The following is a 22,128-nucleotide window of genomic DNA, read 5'->3' as shown; positions in this document are numbered from 1 at the left end:
GATTCCTCTCAATGGGTGAGCTCACCCATGAAGAGCTTTAATTACTTGATATTTTAAAAGAATTCTTTATTATATTAAGAAAGAGAGTGAGAAGGCAAGAACAAGGAAGGGAGAGACATTTGTGTAGGAGAAATCTCAAGCCGTATGTGGGAGGCAGAGAGTTTAAAATGCAGGATCTTTCATGAACAAAAATTCATTCCCACAGTGGGGAGCTCTTCTGAAAACATTTCATGGCCTGCTACCAGGGTTGGGGTGGGGGGCATAATTCCATGAGGTGGAAGCCTTATGAGTTGAGCTTGCAAAATCAGTAAGCCCTAGTTTAAACCGAGCCAAAGGACGAACCCAATAAAAATTTGTTTGTTGTTTTATTTTTTTGTTTTTGTCTTCACGTTAATTTGTCTCTGGGAACATCGAGTGAAGGCCTCACAGGCCTGGTATGAAGAGTACTAACAACAGACACTCGGAGGAACTAAAGCGACTTCCTGCACTCCTTCCGGACTCAAACTTCCTTTGTTCCTATAATCTCCAAACAGCTGTTTCCTCTGGAATCCCAAATCCCAGCTGGCAGGGAGTTGCTACCTCCCAGATCCTGCTGCACATAATGTACATCAAATCTGAATGTTGACGACATGTTCTTCTTTTTTCCCATCCCCCTCCCCTACCTCCACCCCCAGCCTCAGCCCTGTATTCACTTTGACCTTGACAGGGACAGCACTAAGAAACAAAGTCACAGAAGCATTTCAGATCCAGACCTTCCACCTGGCAAAGCAAATCCTTGAAAATATTTGGAATCTCAGATACGGAGTTTGGAAACTTGTCCAGAAACCTTTGAGAGACAGAAATTGATAGTTGGCCTCATTTTCCCAGCATGCTTTTAGAAATCAGTACATTTTAACAAACATTAGTGTGTTGGCTCTTCTTTGATGGAAACTGGGGTATAACTCGGCTCAATGTAGGAGAAAAAATGATGAGTAGGCAGGAGTCCTTCCTTAATCAATATGCAATTATATTGATTGATACCTTCGTTGCGACTTCTGGGGTTATAATAAGGAAAAGGCTGTGTTCCACTCATGGAAGAATTTACTAATAAGTTTGGAAGAAAAGACACAGGGATGAAAAGAACTGGAGAAAATCATGAAGCTGTATTTGAATCATTGCAAAATAATGGAGATTTTCTCCTGCGCCCTTTATGTATTGGTGGAATGCAAGGTAAGGAAACGTGTTCAGTGTCAGTGTGTTGGAGAAGGACGGTGGGAAGTTGGAGTCAAGGAAAGCCCATGGCTGGAGGTGTTCTGAGTGAGTTGGGAGGGAGGTCTGGAGCTGACATCAAGAAAAACCCAGAAGGGGAGATGCAAACGAGGGCTTGGGATAGACATTGGAACTCATGGGCTGTTGGCCTCATTAACCACAGAGCACAGTGAATTCCAGAGAAGGCTGAGCCTCATTTCAAGTCACAGAGGGGTCAGGAGCCAGAGAGGCTGTGAGCAGAACCAGTGCCATGTCTCTCTTGAACAACCCCGCTCTGCACCTGGCATTTGCCTTTCTGAAATCCATGTGGGTAATTCTCATGTGGTGTAAGGGTGAGAGCCTTGCCCCTCTGAGTCAAGAGAGAGGATGGGTTCATATCTTAGCTCATAGTTCTGCCACTTATGAGCCAGATGATCTCAGGCAAGTTGGTCTGAACTCTAAAAGCCTCGGATTCCGACCATCCATAAACTGGAAAGAGGCTGCATCTCCCTCCTTGGGCTCTGGTGACCATTAATAAAGGGATTCACCAAATAGCTGTGTGATTCAATAAATGTTTGCTTTATTAAAATAATACACATCATCATCATTATTAGGGAAGAAGATAGAGTAAGTTGGTGGGAGATTGCCTTAGCTAGAGTCAATGTGTTCTCTGAAAAATGCAAAGAAATTAAGCTAGGCAGATGAAATCATCCAAGTGCTATTAAAGAGAGATCGATTACAGATAATGTTGAATAGGAACAGGAGAACTTCTTAGATATTGTTTCATTTTATAAAATGGTTTCTCCAAGGGCAAATTTTCTTAAGGATTCTTTTTTTTTTTTTAAGATTTTTTATTTATTTATTTGACAGAGAGAGATCACAAGTAGACAAAAAGGCAGGCGGAGAGGGAGAGAGGGAAGCAGGCTCCCTGCTGAGCAAAAAGCCCGATGTGGGACTCGATCCCAGGACCCTGAGATCATGACCCGAGCCGAAGGCAGCGGCCCAACCCACTGAGCCACCCAGGTGCCCCTTCTTAAGGATTCTTAAGCAAAAAGTAATACCTACTGAATAATTAATGGATGCTTACATGCATTTACTACTATTTTTTGAGTATGATGGTCATCAAGAACATGGACAGTTGAGCCCCACTACTTGGCGTTGCAACCCAGCTCTGTCACTTGGGAGCTGTGAGTCCTTAAGGCAAATCACTTAACCTGAGACTTAGTTTCCCTTATCTGCAAAACAGTGATAAGGTTGTAGAGAGGACTGAATAGAGTAAGTTAATAGATACAACTGTCTGAACAACAAATGACACATGGGTGTCAGCCGGTATGATTAGTCATCCTTTGATTATAAAATAATAACACAGTAGTAAATGATAGATATAATAATATATATTATATTATATTATGTTATATTATATTATATTATATATATGTTAAGTGTAATGTATATTATATTATATTATATATAATTATTATATATATAATAATAAGCCAACACAATACCAAATAAAAATAATACAAGCTAAGTAATAAAATAATAAATAATGATTACCAAATATATAATAACTAATGCACATAGTTGGAGTTTTTGTGATAAAAGCATGACTAATTTATGAAGTTTTGAACTATTATTTCTACTATTTATACTGGGGAACGCCAATATCTAGATTTTACTATGCCCCAGGTGGTAGCAGTCACAGTGACAGGCTCAATGCTCAGGATGAAATAATCAGTCTTATAGAGGTTGAAATTGACCTTAAAAGTCTGCAAACCCATCACATTTTATAGGACCTACTATTACTTTTGTGTTTGACTTATTTCCATTCTCATGCTTTTGGTATCCATTGTGTTTGGGAAGGGGATTGCTTTTAACCTCTCTGAAACCAAATGTAGTGGGCAGCTTCTCTGCTGAAACCTTGGCACTCTAACTCCCCACCACCCCATGCCCCAGAAGACTGCCATTGATTATAAAACCCATTTGAAGAAGACCACACTCTTAATGGGTGTTTTGGTAGTGATTAGTTTAGTCCTTGGACTGGTTTAATAGGGATGACGTGTTTAAGTAAAATGCAGACTGCTGTGATCTTCTTGTTTAAAGAGCATCCGCTATTAGAGGAGCTCTGGATGTCCTGGAAAAGGGAGTAGACAGGGAGTTAGAGGAATAAGTGAAAGAAGCAAATATGGACAAAGGTTTTCAAGTGGGCTGGAATTCTGGAGCAGAAATGAAATTTACAGGCTGATAGACATCTGAGGACATGACAACGGCAATCAATCATGGACAAATTTCTGTACTACTTTCTGTACTACTTTCATTATCTTAGTTGAGAGTAGGAATAAACAAGTATATTTATCCATCCACCATCCATCCATCCATCCATCCATCCATCCATCCATCCAACAAGCCTCTGTTGAGTATCTACCATAAGCCAGACAGTGGTATCGCAGTGGACCAAGAAATATCTGCACTCATGAAGCTTCCCTTCTAGTCAGGGACACAGATTTAAAAAGCAAAAGTGAAATGTTTAATAATGATATTTTTAAAAAGATTTTTATTTTTTATTTGACAGAGAGAGAGAGAGAGAGAAAGAGAGAGAGCAAGCGAGAGAGCAAGAAGGGGGAGAGGCAGAGGGAGAAGCAGGCTCTCTTCCAGGCAGTGAGCCCAAGGTGGGACTTGATCCTAGCACCCTGGGATCATGACCTGACCTGAAGGCCAACGTTTAACCAACTGAGCCACCCAGGCGCCCCTAATGGTGATACTTTTAGTGGAGAAAACTAAAGCAAGAAAGGGGGATCACTGGAGTCTGAGCAGGAAGGGCTCAATTTTAAATCAGGTGGTCAGCAAAGGTCTTCTTGAGAATAGGACATTTGGGAGAAGACCCTGGAGGAAGAACTCTCCACCAAAAACGAACAGCAAGTGTAAGTTCCCAGAGGGAAGGGTGTGTCTGATGTGTTCAAGTTCAGCATGAAGTCTGGTTCTGCCAGAGTGGAGTGATCCAGGGAGTGTAGCAGGAGCTGAGGTCAGAGGACAGAAGATACCCAGGTCTCATGGAGCCTTGATGACCCTGGGGGAGTTTTGCCTTTATTCTAAGAGATCTAATGTATGCAGTCTGACAAGGCAGCGAGTTGTCCCTCCCAGAGAAGGGATGATATGATAAGAAAGTCCCTGGAGCCAGTGGACTCACTGGGAAAGATTCTCTGCTGGAATCGCAAAAAAGAGGGGAGAGGAAATGGCCAGTGGCAAAAGAAGAAAATGGTCACTCAGAGAGCCAGTGAATTAGTTCTTTTTCCCTTCACAAAGGCTCTGAACATTAAATGTGGGGTGTAATGATTTCAGAGTATCCAACCAGGCTAGCTATACCTAGTGACCACTGAAGGTAGGGAGGTGGCCATTTCCCACCACCTGGGCCCTGGAGGGTGGGATGACAGACATGCACAAACCGTAAAATATGGTAACAGTGGAGAAACAAGTCCCCCCAGCTTCACACAACACTCCCTGAACTGGTAAGAATTGGACAGAATTGCTGCTCAGGGCCCTACCCTCTTCTCCATACCTGTGACAGTCCAGAGCTCTGGAAGGAGGTAACATGGTGGTCAGAGCTGTGGTAGTAAACAGTCATATTCTAGGATAGGCTTGGATATGAGTGTGTCCAAGAAACACACAGGTGCTATATATCCAACTAACTTGATTCTGGGCAGTCATGGGACAAAATATTTCAGGATCAGAGAAGATAAATGATCAACTGGCTTGCATATCTAGGAGGGTTTCCAAGAAGAGGTGAAATGGGGCTTGGATGGCCTTGAAGGAGCTCAAAAATGTTGGCAGGTTGTACAGGTGGAATTGATATGCCACATTTTCTAGAATAGTCCTGGGCAAAGGATACTTCCTTTGGATTTTGCCCTTCCTTCATAAGAACATGTCACTGATGAGGACAGCATCCCGGGTGGATCAGGAGCCCCTCACATCCCATTTCCATTTGCTGTCATTACTCTGTTCTCCAGTCTTTCTGAGCATCCCATCTCAGGTGGCAGCACAGAGTGGCCCAGATATGGCACCTTCTGCCCTCGCTGGTTGGCTGGGAGTGATGCTGGGCTGAGCATGTTGAGACACCCTCCTGGAATGGAGGAGAAGAGACTTGGTAGTAACTAACACTGTCTGCCTGCCGAGGAAAGTCTCCATGAAGGACAAGACCCTCATGTCATGCTCAGAGCTGTGTCTCTTCTGGAACAAGGCCCCACCCACATCCAGAAACCTATGAGTTTGCTGAATGTGGGATGACCTGGGAGACACGTGCTATGCAGGTGTCATACTTGGAGTCACGAGTGGAGCTTGGTTTAAAGCCAAGCCTTCCTGGGTTTGAATCTGGGCTTCACCATCACACAGGGTACTTATTCAATGCTTCCACTTCCTGTCTGTGGGATGACGGAGTGAGCCTCACAGGTGCTCCTGGAGGAGGTGTGGGCTGGCGAGGTGGGCTTCAATGCAATCCGCAAAAGGACAGTTCTTGACAGTATCCCAACTCTTGTAGTTCCAGAAGAGACTGATAGAATTAAACTACAAAATGGTAGTTAGAGCAATTTTGTAAAGGTGAGGCCATTAATCATGGGACTTTTTTTTTCAAAATGATTTTTGTTTGTTTGTTTGTTTGTCTTCCCAGTAGCTCTACAGAAATAGGACGATGTATATATGTTGCCTAGAGAGACAAGTTAGAGTAATAAACTCTCATGTTCTTTCTATAGGTCTCCTTTGGAATTTTTAATAGTCTATACAATACAGGAGGGGGAAACCCAAATTGACATAGTTGTTACATTTTACATTTCTTATGTAGTATGGATTTTTTATAAAAATAGGTAGTATTTTATTGTGTCATACTGGTAGCATTAGGAAGGGAACATACATTTTAATGTGTGTGCAATTAGAATTGAATGGAAATACTTGCATATTTTTTTCTTGGGGTTGCCACCATGTGATTTAGGTGCAGTTAAGAATGTTATTTAAGGTCTTATTAAGATAACATGGCTTCTGGAGCCAGCAGTGGACCAGCATAGCCACGGCTGGTGTAAACTTGCCACACAAACTCAGGATTACCCATTCTTCCTCACTGTGTTTCTGCCTTTCTCAATTTTTTTTCCACTACAATTCTCAAGATGCTCAACTTCATCACTTAGAAGAATATAGCGATTATTGCATGCAATTCCATAACTTCCCCTATGGGGAAAACCAGGCCACTTTGAAGTTCTTTTTATTTTCAACCTTCATTAAGTTTATGCCAGTGGTTGTCTCAAATTAGGTTTATAGAGAGAGGCATTTTGCAAATTTGTCATGTATAGATTGCATTAAACTGACCTGATTTAGCTGTGTTGTTTGGTGAAATGATATAATGTGTATTTACTCCCAACTATTAGATAGTAAATATATAGCAATTACTACAAGTAGGCAGACGGGCAAGAAATCCCATAAGTAAGTGATATATCTGTTTTATCTTTTATCTAGCAGCCCAAATGCTTTCAAATTCACTTACTTATTAAGAAAAATTTACTAAGCACCCATTTTATTGCAGCAACATTGTGCTAGACATTGAGACCTTCAAGACCCATAAGCTTGGAGTGGGGAGTGAAGAACCCAGACAAATCTGTATGACCCCACCAAGGGACACGTGCTATACTAAAGGACCCATAGACATGCTGGAGGAGAGACGAGGGCAGAAACTCTGCTAGGAGAGGTCAGGGAGATGCCACAGAAAGACCGCATTCTCAGAAGGACAAGAAAGGAGTAAGAATGTGCTGGAGGGCGGGGGAAAGACCTTGTAATAAGAGGGACTATTGCAAAGCCCACCTGTTCTTGGAGAAAGTGGTGCAGCCCTGAGCGATGGAAACAGAGCACCGTTCAAGGAGAAGAGCTAGCAATGAGAATCAGGGACAGATCATAAATGTCACGCTGACCTTCATTCAGAGCCTGATTGCTGAGCAGGTTATTAAGCAGAAGAGAGACCTGTTTGCATTTGCATTTTAGAAAGTTCGCAATGAAAACAATTGTGCAAAAAGGTTAGAAAGTTGGAAGGTGAGGCTGATGGAGGGACAAATTAGCCTCCAAGTGTGTGCGAGAGTCCAGAAAAGAAAGATGGATTTGCTCTAAGGGGGAGATAGAGAACGGTGAAGGGCAGAAGGAGGGGAGAAATATTTCCAAAGGTTCGGTGAACTGCTGAGATCCTCTCTTCCCCTGAACCCCATCATGGTCTGAGAGCAGTCTGAACTGAAGCAGAGATGGGGAAACCTTTGTTTTCTGTGGGCTGACTGACACGTGCCAGAGGCTCTGTTCTCATTACAAATCAAAGGGTCAAGGAGGCAGCAGACTGTCTTCTGTTCAGGATGGTGTCTGTGGATAAACCACCTCCCCCATTGTTCTGAAATGATAGACTACCCTCCCCCTTCTTCTTTCTCCCTTTGTGGTTGCTGCCCAAATGGTAGCGTCTTAAACCTGGTTCCCTTTCTCAGTCGGCAGGGTCAAAGCACCAACAGTGCAGAGTCCATCCCAGAAAATCACTGCAGCAGCTACATCTCCAGTCATGGAAAAGAAGGATGGCAAGGAGGCTCAGGGGTTTCTGGGTTGTGACTGCCTTTTGGGCACCTGAAGATTTAACTGGAGGCTGTTGAGTGGGTTCACAATGATGCCATGGTTTTGGCTGCTCTGGACTTTCTCTTACAGAGGCATTGCTAAAAACAGGCATGCAGGAAATAAGACCTATTTAGGAATCTTATGGATCTGGTTTGCAAAATGATATATGGCAGGCTCTCTTATCTCAGGCAACTTACTTGACTTGTATGTGCCTCATTTCTTTATCAGGAAGTGGGAATCATAACCTAATTTGTTTGTTGCTGTGAGGGTTGAATGTCATAAAAAATACCAAGTCCCTGATATAGCACAATATCCTCATTCTTGTCCTACCTTTCACAGGGGAAGGAAATTCCCCAACTAGACTATGCAGCTGGATGCACGGATGGATGTTCCATGGATCCTAATACAACCCAGCTTTCTCTTATCTGCTGAACTTTTACAGAGGCATATTCCTTTCTTGGATTACTGGCATTTTGAAGATGGGCTATTCAAAGATGCATTTCCCTTTCCTGTACTTGAAGTCCTAATCCATATAGAGGTGGTTCTGATCTAAGTGGTCCTCCATCTTAAATATGAACAACCCCAAATATGAAACCATGCTTCATCTTCCCTTCCCAAATACTTATACCAATAAGTTTTCAGGAGTTTAGGTAGTTTGAGAAAGTTTAGAATCCATTATTGTAGGTAATAGCATATTAGGGATGTGGGAAGAAGACAGAAGGGAATGGCATTTGTTGAATATGAGGCAGATCATTCTTCCATAAATTTTCTGTTTTCTGTTTGACCTCATCAACTCCATGAGGTAGGTGCAGCCAATAGTATTAGGTGTGCTTACCTATGCTAGACTCCTTCTCACCCAACTATCAAAGGCTGAAACAAGATGAAAGTTGATTTCCTTTTCAGGTAAAAGAATTCAAAAGGGCAGTAAATAAGAGGGCTCCATAGGTGTCCTTCCATCTTGCTGTTCCATCATTCTTAGTATGTCTCTTTGTGGTTCAAAATGGCTGCTTGAACTCCAGCTATCACATCCATATTCTAAGAAAGAAGCGAGAGATAAATAAATAAAGGCTGTATCCTCTCTCTTTTAAAATTATTGCCTAGCTCTGTGATCTCTGGCATTCACATCTATCTCTTTTGCCAGAACTTAGTCTCATAGACTTCTTTAGCTGTAAGGGATGCCGACCACCATAGTTTTTTTGGCTGGGCAACATGTACTCAAGTGGATGGGAAATAAAGGACATCATGAGCAGCTGCAGATGCCTCCTGCAATAGGTTCCTTTCTTTTCAGAGGAGAAGGAACTCAGTCTCCATGAGTTGTGTGTTCTGATTATGTATTGGCTATTGATTTCCTGTGTATCCTGCTTGTCTATTACTTAGTGACTTAAAACAACAAACATTTTGTTATGTTCAAGATTTTGTGGGTCAGGAATTTGGGTGGGATTTTATGGAGAAGGCTCTTCTCTGGACCCCAGTGACAATGACCTCATCTAGAGTTGCTTGAAGAGGGAGAAATGGCTGGGATGAATTGACTGGGACCAAATGTCTGAGTCCTCACTATCAGTTGGGTCCTTTGGTTCTTTTTAAAATTGTGCCAAGGTGGTTATTTGCCCTCTTGCCTGGCTGGGGTGGCTGGAGCAGCCGGGAGTCACCCGTCATCGATCTTTCTTCATAGGGTTTTCCCACATGGCTAGCTTGGACTTCCTCACAGCATGGTGGTCTTTGACAGTTGGATTTCTTCCAATGGTGACTGGCTTCTTCCAGAAAGAATGTTTCAAGAGACCGAAGTGGAAATCTTCTTACAACTAACTTGGAAGTCATACTCGTGCCACAACTCACTAAGGCCAATCTAGATTTCCAGGATGGGTGGCTAAACTCCACATCTCACTGTGAGGAATAGTAAAAGGTTTGCAGACATCTTTAACCTACCACAAAGTGATTGCTTAAGATCACAGCTAGGGAGCCAATTGGCTGGGCCTGGAACATAGACTTTCCTTTACACTGTGTGGGTCCAAGTATCATGTCTTAGTACTTTGAAAGAGTCAATTGAACAAGTTGATTTTTTTTTTTTTTGAAGCATGAAAAATTACAGCTGGTTATAGACTAGCAGGAAGTAGTAAGAATTCATGGCAATAATGTCTTTGTTGGGTGCACAGACTTCAGCCCTCGATGGAGTGTGCCCTGGGGGTTTGCACTCAGCTTTTTATGCTGAGTCTTTCACTAAGTGTAGCTGATATTACTTTTTTTTAATCTCTTCCCTCAAGCCCCTTCCCCCCCACCTCCTTCCAGCTGAACAACTGGGCTGCTGCTTCCCTGTCTCTTTCATATTTTTGAATACTCTCTCAGGTCTGGAAAATCAGATTGTCTCATTTAAATTTAATTTGAATTTCTGTTTGAAGAATCAACCTGAGACATCAAAGAGAATCCAAAAAATGCACTACAAAATAAATGATCAAATGACTTCTGAAAACATTGCACTTTTATATCTGGAAATATTGGATCAAAACTCCAATTTCTTTTATTGTTAAAATTAAAGAGAGACTTAAAAGAAACTGCTGTGTAAGTTTGACACCACATTTAACCAATAGACAAATTGTTCTAACCTGGTAGGGTTAGAACCATCGATTTATGCCTTCTCTGTCTCATTCTAAATGAGTCAGATTCTCCCAATCACTAAGCTTCGACGTGGTTTCCCGTCAGTTTTCTTCAAGTCATAAAAATATCATTTAGCATATAGGTCATAGAAGCCCAATTCACAAAATGGGAATGGTGAAGTTGTCAGTTTATCTGCTCAAAACAGACTGAGTTTCATGCTGAAATGCAGCCTTCACAAACAATAACTTTATCTTTATCAGTTGTGGATCTAATTTTTGAAGATCTGAAGCCCCTTTCCCCTATTTTAATATATTTAGAGGTGGACTTAGAAAGTTCAGTGCCAGAGTGAGTTAGCCTTTCTTGCAGGTCCTGGCAGGTGCTTGGGAAAACACAGAGAGGAAAAGGGCATGCAGTTTACCCTCCAGGTGCAAACATACTCTGCCAAGAGGAAGTGAAAAGAGCACTTGGTAAATGAGTGAGTGATCATGGCTTGTCCCATGAAGAATTCAATGGTGGTTAAACACTTGAATGAGTGATGCTTTAGCTTATCAAGAACTAACAGCTCAAGCTAATGGTAGAGAAGTTCTGGGTCCTAGAGACAAAAAGTTTCAGCCAAAGGTCACAGTCCAGAGAAAATACTATCCTTTCCAGCTGGGGTGGTTAGAGATGACTTGTTTGTTTTCTGTTGACCAATAGGACTGGGTTGGAAGAATCAATAATGAAGAATTAAAATCAAGAAGTAATTTTTTAAAGAGATTTTACTTATTTATTTGAGAGAGAGACATGGAGAGCATGGGAAGGGGTAGTAGGGGTGGAGTGGGAGGGAGAAGCAGACTCCTGGCTGAGCAGGGATCCTGACCCAGCACTTGATCCCAGGACTCTGAGATCATGACCTGAGCCAGAGGCAGATGCTTGGCAGACTGAAACACCCAGACACTCCAAGAATTCATTTTTTTTTAAAGAAGGAAATATCTATGGCATTCTAGGAGAGGATAGCATTCTTCCCAGGTGCCTGGGAACTTGGCTTTTGTATATTTAGGAAAATATAAAAAGATATATTTTTGCCAGTTCCAACTCCCCTTTCTTTCTCCTGTGAAGGAGTAGAAGAGGATTCTAACAAGGACAATTGAATTTGTCTGTTTGGTACAATTATACCAATGTAACATCTGTCCCTTGACAACAGGGTTTGGATTTCAGAATGACTAGTGAGAGACAAGAGAGTGACAAAGGGAAAGACTCCTGGTGGGCGAGTAAACCCTCCAACAAAGCAGCAACTGGCACTTCCAGAGATAGCAAAACTAGAGAAGCTTCCAGAGGCAGGCAGCTTTGGGAGATCTAAGACTTAATACTCTCAGACTGATTCCTATTGTGATAGGTGCTGATGGCCCCCTCCCTCATGCCAAGCCCTCATTAGGTCACACAGATACACCAGTAATGGTGCTGTTTGGGGAGAGTGGGAAAAAGGGGACTTTCTGTGCTCGGGGCAAGGAAGAGGGAGTCCCTGGGGGCAGAGAGCACAGGAGGTAAGATGCTGATTATTAACTAGGCTATAGCAGCTAATCACGTTGGAGTGTGGACCCTCACAGAAAGATGTGAGCCAAATATCCATCCCACCCCTGCCCCCAATACCAGGTTCACCCCTCAAGGGCAGGCATCTATGTTGGTAGGTGTGTGAAAGAGCCTCGGGGAGAGGAGCCAGCCCTGCATTTGCATGGATAGGAGCTAGTCAGGATTCCGAACCTCAGACTGCGTGTGTACACATTTTCGAGAAGGCAGCAGTGTTCAAGTGGATACCAGAATGGTTATAATCAGCTTTCCTCTGAATTGTCTCTATGCCTCTCTGGCAGGTATCACTCTACATCAAAAAGCCCCATGTGCGCTCCTCCTTCAGCGCTGGCCTGGTCCCTGCAGGATACAGTGAAGGATTTGTATGGTCCTCTTTTTAATAAGTCCAGTAATAGGAGTTTCTACCAATCCTCTTGGGATTTCTTTTCTTTTCTTTTTTTTTTTTTTTTCTATTTCTGTGTTATGAACTCACTGTATGGATTTGGGAAGTTGTTATTTTAATCGAGCAGTCAGGCAACAGAGAGTTCTCTGCCAGCCCTGACTCAGTAAAATCTGAGATTCCTTCGAAATGAGAAAAAATTTTCAGCTGGAAGAGGGGGTGGAGGAAGTGGGGGTCAGGGTGCGAGGACCCAAAATCTCCACATAGCCACGATGTCCTTTATCCTTGAAATGTGTCCCCACTAGATTTCAAAAACCCCATGCTGCCTAGGTGTGTTTTCTTCTGAAAGACCAGGAATAACAGAGTGCTTTTTTTTCTTACTGAAAGACAGGAATTGCAGTTCATCAAAACCTATTGATTTTGATATACTAAGTCAACATGGCACAACTCTGGCCCCTGCCTCCATCCCCTTGGCCTCTGCCTCAGAGGAAACCCTCATCGTCCTGCTTCCCCAGGTCCTAATCTGCCACGCTGCTGCCAAAGCTATTTTTCTAACACACAGATCATCATATCATGCAATTTCCTTGCTAGAAATGCCACAATGGCCATCTACTGCCCTCCAGAATTTGGCGACCCTACACTTTCCCCCAACCCCACTAAGCAGGTTAACCATGTAGAAACCTTCAAGAAGGAACTGGTTATCCCTCTCCACCCATGACTGGCTTTTCCTTCTACCATGACTTTGCACCCCATTCCTCCTGTCCTGTCCTGCTTTCCCCCACTATTTGGCTTTCAATTCCAGGACAAAATCTCACCTTTTCTATTCTTTTATCAAAACATTTGGTGAACAAATTATTAGTATTTCCTATGAGCTATACACTGGTATACACTTTTTAAAACCATATTCGTTATTAAAAGAGCATAAAGAATATCCTGTCTTCAAAGGCTTGCATGGTAAAAGAGAAAAGAGAATTAAAACAGTATTTTCATAAATACTGTATCATTCTTATGATGTTGATTTGAGGAAAATAAGCTACGACACAAGGTCCAGCCCTTAACATGTCTAAAATGAAAGGATGAGCCCAAAGGGATAAACAAAGCAAAAATATTTAGTTCTCTGAGGTTATAGTTTCACAGAATTTCAACAAATTACATAATTATAATATAATAAATTATAAGTTTATATTATTATTTGTTCTACATACTACTGTATGAGTATTTATAATTAATTTTAATGAAAAGAATAACTACAGAGGATTAGGTTGCTGTGTTGAAGTCCTATGGTCTTTACGTGCTAAATAGCTAGCTAATGTGGAAACAGATTATAAAATATTCTGTAGACTATTAGAATATTGAATTTTGTAGAAAAATATATTCTAAGTCATGGGATATTATTTCCACAAAGAAGCTTGATAATGAAATTTTTGAGCAACCAAGCATTATAGTAATGAGCTAACATCAAGGATAAGCAGGAACATTATTGGAATGCAGGGGGCACAGTGATAATATGGAGATCAGAGAGAGGGGGACAAGACAGAGGGAGGAGGAACAAAAAGAGAAGTGGGGATGAGTATATCTGTGTAGCATTTACAGAATGGAAGGGAGAGGAGATTGGGCTACACAAAAGCAGACTGAAAACACAAGACAGAGAAGAGAAATAGGAAAAGAGAATCACCAATTTTAAGCTGTATAAAGATCAACTTCTCATGGAGCTCTAAGTTGAATCTTTGTGAATATTCATGACATCTTTTGAACCTTGCTAGGGATATATAATGAACCAGGAAATAACTCCCTTTTAGTTAACTGTGTTAGCCAAAATTCAGGATCGACTTACCTGCTCTCGCCATATACAGTTTTATGGACACAAACAAAGCTATATTCCAGAGCAAAAATAAATCAACACTGACCACACAGAAGACGATTCTAAAAATAATTCATCATTTAAGTTTAGGTCATTAACGACATATTCATTACACCTGGAACAAGTTTGAGAGGTTTTAAAATCATACTCATTCTATCAAATCTGGTCAGAATGAATGTAAATAAAAAGGGTATAATCATAATTAGTAGAGATGATTAAAGACATTGAAAATCATGAAAAACATGACAGATACTTGCACTTGGGATGAATTACTTGATAATAAGTATTTTTTTAAAGGACAAAGAACCCATCTTACAGCATGTAAAAGTTAGTAACAAAAATGCAAGTGGAAAAATAACTAATTTAATTGTTTATAAACAATAAGCATGTAATCTATATCCCTAGAGTATGTGACCAGAAAACTGTACTTTATGTTGGTATCTGGTAGCTTAATAGTTACTTAAGTACAGGTTGAGAGTTTGTGAGTCCTTATTAGCTCAGCATGCTAATACTTACACCATAAAACAAAGATTCAAGACCCTTTGCATTGTGTGTGATATTCAAAGGTCAGGGGAAAGTAGATGAGGCTCGATTTGGAAAATAAAACCAAACCAAAAAACCCACCAAAATCCTTTTCCTCAGAGAATTTATGAAGTAGTGAGGGAGAAAAATAAATATCTAATAAAAAAACAATAAACAAGGAATTTCAAATTAAGAAGTACCATAAAAGAAATAACTAGGTGGCTGAGATAGAGAGTAATGGGGAGAGCTGGCCGTACTGGGTGGTTAGGAGGTGATCTCAAGGAAACCAACTGAAGGATGATAAAGAATCAGGCATGTAAAAACCCAAGAGAAAGATCCTTTGAAGGAGAGCCAGATGCTCTGTTTTTCTAAATTGGAAAGAACTTGGCCTAAGTGAGGGACTAGAAGAAGGCCCAGAGCAGTGAGGTGTGTAGGACAGCACAAAAATGTGGTCAGAGCAGTAGATAGGGCCAGATGTTGTTACATGTGCTAATGTATGAAGTTTGAATTTGGTTTTGAGTGCATTGGGAAGCATGCACTTAATCATGTTGGGGATAGGGACTTATTTGTATTTTTAAAAGATCATTCTGTTTTCTGTGGAAGAATACAGTAAAGAAACAGAAGTAATCAGGAGGTGCTTGCTGTAGTCCAGTCAAGGAATGATGGCGACTGGAACTGTGAGAGTCAAAGAAAACAGAAATGGATGGACTAAAGCTATAATCTGGAGCAGAACTGATACAATTCTGTAATCATTAGGTAGCAGTGGAGGGAAGCCCTAATGTGGGAGAGGGGGTCATCTAGAATGGCTTGCCTCGGTCATCTGAATAGGCTATAGAAACATCTGAGTTGAAGAAAACTGGGATAGAGCTAACGGATGTGTTTCAGAAGGGACAGGAAGCATTGTTTTATTATATGCAGTATTATAGATGTTGTGAGACCACGAATGCAAAGCTAGTAGGCAACTGAGTGTAACAGATAGAGGCAGCTGAAGTGGATGGGTGAATTGCGGAGTTACTAACATGCCTATCGTGTTAAGTCCTTGGAAATGGCTGGGATTACCCAAGAAAATGGAAGAGAGAAACTGAAAGGGGATAAGCAAGAATGAGACTTGAGCTCTAAGGCTGGATATGAAGAAGAATAATGAAAGAAGGGGACTCAACTCATCTAGCAGAATGGCTAAAACAAAAACAAAAACAAAAACAAAAAATGTGACTATTTCAAGTCTCCGGGAAGATATGGAGAAATTAGAACTCTTATACATTGCAGGTGGGAATATAAAATGGTGCAACTACATTGGAAATAAACCTTGCTAGTTTTTAAAAATGTTAAACATACATCTACTATAGGATCCAGCCATTTCTCTTCTAGGACTTATTTTTTATTTTTAAAATTTTTTTTTATTTTTTTTTTAATTTTTTATTTCTTTTCAGCGTAACAGTATTCATTGTTTTTGCACCACACCCAGTGTTCCATGCAATCCGTGCCCTCTCTAATACCCATCCCCCAACCTCCCATCCCCCGCCAGTTCAAAACCCTCAGATTGTTTCTCAGAGTCCATAGTCTCTCATGGTTCACCTCCCCTTCCAATTTCCCTCATCTCCCTTCTCCTCTCCACCTCCCCTTGTCCTCCATGCTATTTGTTATGCTCCACAAATAAGTGAAACCATATGATAATTTACTCTCTCTGCTTGACTTATTTCACTCAGCATAATCTCTTCCAGTCTCGTCCATGCTGCTACAAAAGTTGGGTATTCATCCTTTCTGATGGCATAATACTCCATAGTGTATAAGGACCACATCTTCCTTATCCATTCGTCCATTGAAGGGCATCTTGGTTCTTTCCACAGTTTGGCGACCGTGGCCATTGCTGCTATAAACATTGGGGCACAGATGGCCCTTCTTTTCACTACATCTGTATCTTTGGGGTAAATACCCAGTAGTGCAATGGCAGGGTCATAGGGAAGCTCTATTTTTAATTTCTTGAGGAATCTCCACACTGTTTTCCAAAGTGGCTGCACCAGCTTGCATTCCCACCAACAGTGTAAGAAGGTTCCCCTTTCTCCACATCTTTTCCAACATAGGACTTATTTTTTAAAGATTTTATTTATTTATTTATTTGTGGGGGGAAGCAGCAAAGGGACAGGGACAAGCGGACTCTGCTGAGTACAGAATCCAACATGGGGCTGGATCTCTTTACCCTGAGATTATTATGGTGAGATCATGACCTGAGCTGAAATCAAGAGTTGGATGCTTAACTACGGAGCCAGCCAGGTGCCCCTCTTCTAGGACTTGTACATGAATATTCATTGTAACTTTATTTGTAATTTATCAAGTTACATACATTAAATATATGTCAATTGCACCTCATTAAAAACATTCTTAATTCCCATTGTGAAGGAAAAAAAAAAAGGAGGATGCAAGTACCATAGTGAGAAAGTAATGAGATCAACATTTAGACATCTTATTGTAGTTTAAAAATTGATTTCATGAGAGAATTCGAACAAATGAACTGAAAGGATAGAAGTTATGTTTGGAGGATGATATATAGAAATTATTTGTTTTTCAGATGGGGCCATTTCCTGTGATGACAAGATATGGCATGGGAGCGGCAGATTAAACTGGAATGAGAGGAGAATATCATTTGGGAGGATGAGGTCTAAGAACTGGGAGGTCTTTATGTTGTCTGATTTATCGATGTCCATATTAAAATAATGTCAGGGTCAACTTAGAGAAATATGAGCCAGTTCGGTAGATGGTAGCAACAAAGAAGATTCATGAATGGTAAGCCAGATGGGGCAGATTTAAGAAAAGAGTATTACAAGCTGGTTTTTAGAGGCAAAATGGTATGAAAATGGCAGTGGAACTCAAGAAGACATCCCAGGTCCAGTGTTTGAAGGAACAGTTCTAGGAGACAGTGGAAAAGTTCATTTTCCCAGAGAAGGTTATGGCAGAGGGTTAAGAGGGGGGCCTTTGGGAAGGAGCTGAACAGAGCAGAGGAGGCTGATTAATCAAGGGTTAGTGTCTGACAATCACTGGTCTAAAGCTAGGGGCATGATCATTCTTTTTCTTTTCTTTTTTTCCCTTTTTTTTTTTTTTTTTGCTTGCTTTATTTTAAGTAGTTTTATGAACTGTTAATGAATTTTTATTTTATTTATTTATTTATTTATTTAAAAGATTTTATTTATTTATTTGACAGACAGAGATTACAAGTAGACAGAGAGAGAGAGGGAGGGGGAAGCAGGCTCACCGCTGAGCAGAGTGCCCGATGCGGGGGCTCGATCCCAGGACCCTGAGATCATGACCTGAGCCGAAGGCAAAGGCCCTAACCCACTGAGCCACCCAGGTGCCCCTGTTAATGAATGTTTAAATCTAATTGTTTAGCTCTTCCTGGTTTTAAATTTTATACAAATGGAATAGTACTGTGTGCATTCTACTGTTATGGCTTATTTCTCTTGACTTTATGTTTTAACGACATCTTCATGTTAATGTGTAGACCTGTGGTTTATTGATTTTTGTTTCTGTTTAGTTTCTATTCCATGGATGTGTCCTCTTTTATTCTTCCATTTCTACTGTTGATGGACATTTGTGTTGCTTTTACATTTTGCTGTAAGAAACAACACTGCTATAAGAATTTGTTACATGTTTCATAATACAAATATGAAGGAATATCTCTAGATGACATTCCCACTAATAGAACTACTGAATCATAGTCTATGTACAAGTTCAACTTTTTAATTCGTTGCTAAATTGTTCTCAAAAGTAGTTGGTCCAATTTATGCTGTCATTCTACATACTTACCAACACTTGCAGTGTGTGATTTTTAAGTTTGGTTATTTTGTTGGATTTTTTTTTTAATTGGTAGAATCTATTGTGTTTATTATTTTTTTGCTGTAATAAAAGTTTTTTGTTTGTTTGTTTTTTGTTTTTTGTTTTTTGGATACAGTATTCCATAAGTCATTGTGTTTAACAGCCAGTGTTCCATGCAATGCATGCCCTCCTTAATACCCATCACTGGGCTACCCATCCCTCCACCCCCTTTCCTCTGAGACTCTCAGTTTATTTCCCATAGTCCATAGTCTTTCATGGTTTGTTTTCCCCTCCAATTTTCCCCCTTTCATTTTCCCCTTCCTTCTCCTAATGTTTTCCATGTTATTCCTTATGCTCCACAAGTAAGTGAAACCATATGATAACTGACTTTCTCTGCTTGACTTATTTCACTCAGCATAATCTCCAGTTCCATCCATGTTGAGGCAAATATTGGGTATTCATCCTTTCTGATGGCTGAGTAATATTCAATTGTATATATGGACCACATCTTCTGTATCTATTAATCTGTTGAAGAGCATCTCAGCTCCTTCCATAGTTTGGCTATTGTGGCCATTGCTGCTATGAACATTGGGGATCTTATGACCCTTCTTTTCACTACATCTGTATCTTTGGGGTACATACCCCCAAAATAGCTCTATTTTTAACTTTTTGAGGAATCTCCACACTATTTCCCAAAGTGGCTGCACCAACTTGCATTCCCATCAACAGTGTAAGAGAGTTCCCCTTTCTCCACAACCTCTCCGACATTTGTTGTTTCTTGTCAATGTTTGCCATTCTAACTGGTATGAGGTGGTATCTCAATGTGGTTTTGATTTGAATTTCCCTGTTGGATTTAAAGTATATCTTGGGACTTTAATTTTAACTTCTCTGTTGCCAGTTAAGTTGTCATATATTTATTGACCAACCGGGCCCAGCATGTCTTTTTATTCGCTGTGAGAATTTGGGTGAGTTGCTTTACTTCCTGGATCTCTTTTTCTTCATCCATAGGAGGAGGATAATATTATACACCACCCAAGATACTGTCTTTTAGAGAGAAGGACTTACCATTGTTAAAAGGACATTGATTTAGCTTACTTTTGGATATTACTTGGGTCACTGTTGCTCTTGAAGACAGGTCACTGGGGAAAATATGAGAAGCCTGGGAGAAAAGAGAGGGCTAAATCAGCTGGTAAAACAAACAAAGAGACAAAAAACAAATGAGGTTTCCATTTCTGTTTGCATAAGGATATTTCTTGATTTCTTTTTTATTTCTATTTTGATCCACTGGTTGTTTCAGAGTGTGTTATTTCATTTCCATATATTTGTGAATTTTCCAGATTTCCTCCTGTTACTGATTCCTTGTTTCATACTATTGTGGTGAAAAAAGATACTTGGTATAATTTCAGATTTTTAAAATTTCCTGAGACTCATTTTGTGACCCATCATATGATCTACCCTGGGATATGTTCCATGTGTGCTTGAGAAGAACATTCTTCTAGTGCTGTTGAACAGAGTATTGCGCATATGTCTTTGAGGTACAGTTCAAGTCCATTTCCTTATTGATTTTATGTCTGGATGGTCTATGTATTGTTGAATGTGGGGTATTGATGTTCTCTATTATTATGGTATTGTTGTCTATTTCTACTTCAGATGTTAGTATTTGTTTAATATGTTTAGATACTCTGATGATGCCATGCATGTGTATTTATAATTGTTATATCTTGTTGAGGAATTGATTCTTTTATCATTGTATCTTCTTTATCTCATTATTGTTCGTTATTGTTATTGTTGTTGTTTGTCTTCAGATCTCTTTTGTCTGATATAGGTCTAGCTCTCAGTGCTTTATTTTGGTTTTCACTTGCATGATATATCTTCCTCTGACTTTGAACTTGCATGTTTCTTTAAAGCTGACACGAGTCTTTTCTGGGTAGCACAGAGTTGGGCCTGGATTTTTAACCTATCCAGCCACTTTGGCACGATTATCACTGAGCCCTGTATTTTTTGGTGGTGGCTTTATGGTATAGCACTGGAGATTTCTACTGCAGTTCAGCAGAGGAGAGCACTGTGGAAATCTTGCTCTGTTGCTTGGTTGGAGCAAGGACCTTCTAACAGGCTGTGTAGAGCTCTAAGGTCTGTTGTGTATGGCTACTTCAGCAAATCCATGAAGGAAGAATGACAAAACCTGAAAACAGGTGTGGAAGTGGTAAGAAAAGAGGGAGTACTACTGCCTGCGCAAGAACTACCTTATTTGGTGAGGTGAAGGCTGGTTAGGGGACTGCCATCATGTGTATGTTCTGTCTGGTCTTCACGATTGGGGCCTTCTGTAAACTATAGGGTGGAGGACAGGCCCAAGACATAGGAGGGTAAGAATCTTGGGAACAACCCAATACCTCAGTGTACAGGCTTTAGTGAGGCGTGTTTCATCTCCCTCATGGAATTGATTGTTATTTTTTTCTGAGCCCAGATAGCACTTTTCACACACTTCTATTATGGGATTATGGCATTGCCTTGGAATTATTTTGGGCCCCCTCACCCCTATAGTGCTCATTTTTCAATGATGAGGGCAGTGCAATTGCATCTCTGAGACTGACCTTTCTCTGTACCACCTTTTACTCTACCCCCTATCCCAAACCTAGGAACTGGTGTATCATGGATCTTAAATAAATATCTATGGGGTAGACGAGTGGATGATGAACTGCTCGTATCACATTTGAATAATCGGAAACAATTGGTCTGCATTTTTTGACCCGAGTCACCAATTTCTTTTCTGTAAGCACCTTTTCAGAATTCATTTCACTTGAGACTTGTTTGGGAAATGAGAAAGTTAGGACCCTGGAATTGTGTACTTCTTTAGGGTCTCAAGCAAAGAGGTTTTAATATTTTCCCTTTGAACAAGCTCCTTTTGGTATCAGACAGCGCTAGACGAGGTCCTGGCTTTGAGAGGAGAGAGAAAATCCAATCCTTTCCTATTCAGCCATTAACATTTTTTTTACTTACTGGGAGAGAGCTATGGACATAGCGTCTCCCGAAGAGAAGGCAGCTGTGGAGGTTGGGACAAATTATTGAAAATGGAAATAGTTAGCAGAAATCTTGATGGAGAATGACAGCGTCTCAGCGTCTGTTAGTGAGTGCGCAGGGCAGTGTGCTGTGAGGTGGGCGATTTGCACTAACAAGAGTGCTAATATGATGTATTAAATGTCAGCCCAGCATCGCTGGGTGTGTGTATCTCTCCTTGGTACTGCCTGTTTATGCTTATTCAGCCCTTTGAATAATTTAACACATTTCATACTCTAAATTACTCTCAGCAATTTGATGGGGGTTCTGGCAGTTTACTTGAAACGCTCAGTGTTAGGTCAACATAGGGTCCCAGTTTCTGCTAAATAGAAGTACTCTGCCTCCTTAGGAAAACATAATTAGTTTTCTCCATGGATCTCCTGGAGGTTGGTGTGGGGTGGAAGAGGAGGTTGGGGGGAGCCAGGAGGTAGACACTGCTTGGGTTCATTCCATTGTCAGTCCAGAAAATGCCAGGGATCCAAAGGTTAAAAATTTAATGGGG

Source organism: Enhydra lutris, unplaced genomic scaffold (assembly GCF_002288905.1).
Source record: "Enhydra lutris kenyoni isolate GAN:26980312 unplaced genomic scaffold, ASM228890v2 scaffoldscaffold29, whole genome shotgun sequence".
Lineage (NCBI taxonomy): Eukaryota > Metazoa > Chordata > Mammalia > Carnivora > Mustelidae > Enhydra > Enhydra lutris.
This window is presented reverse-complemented; position numbering follows the sequence as displayed.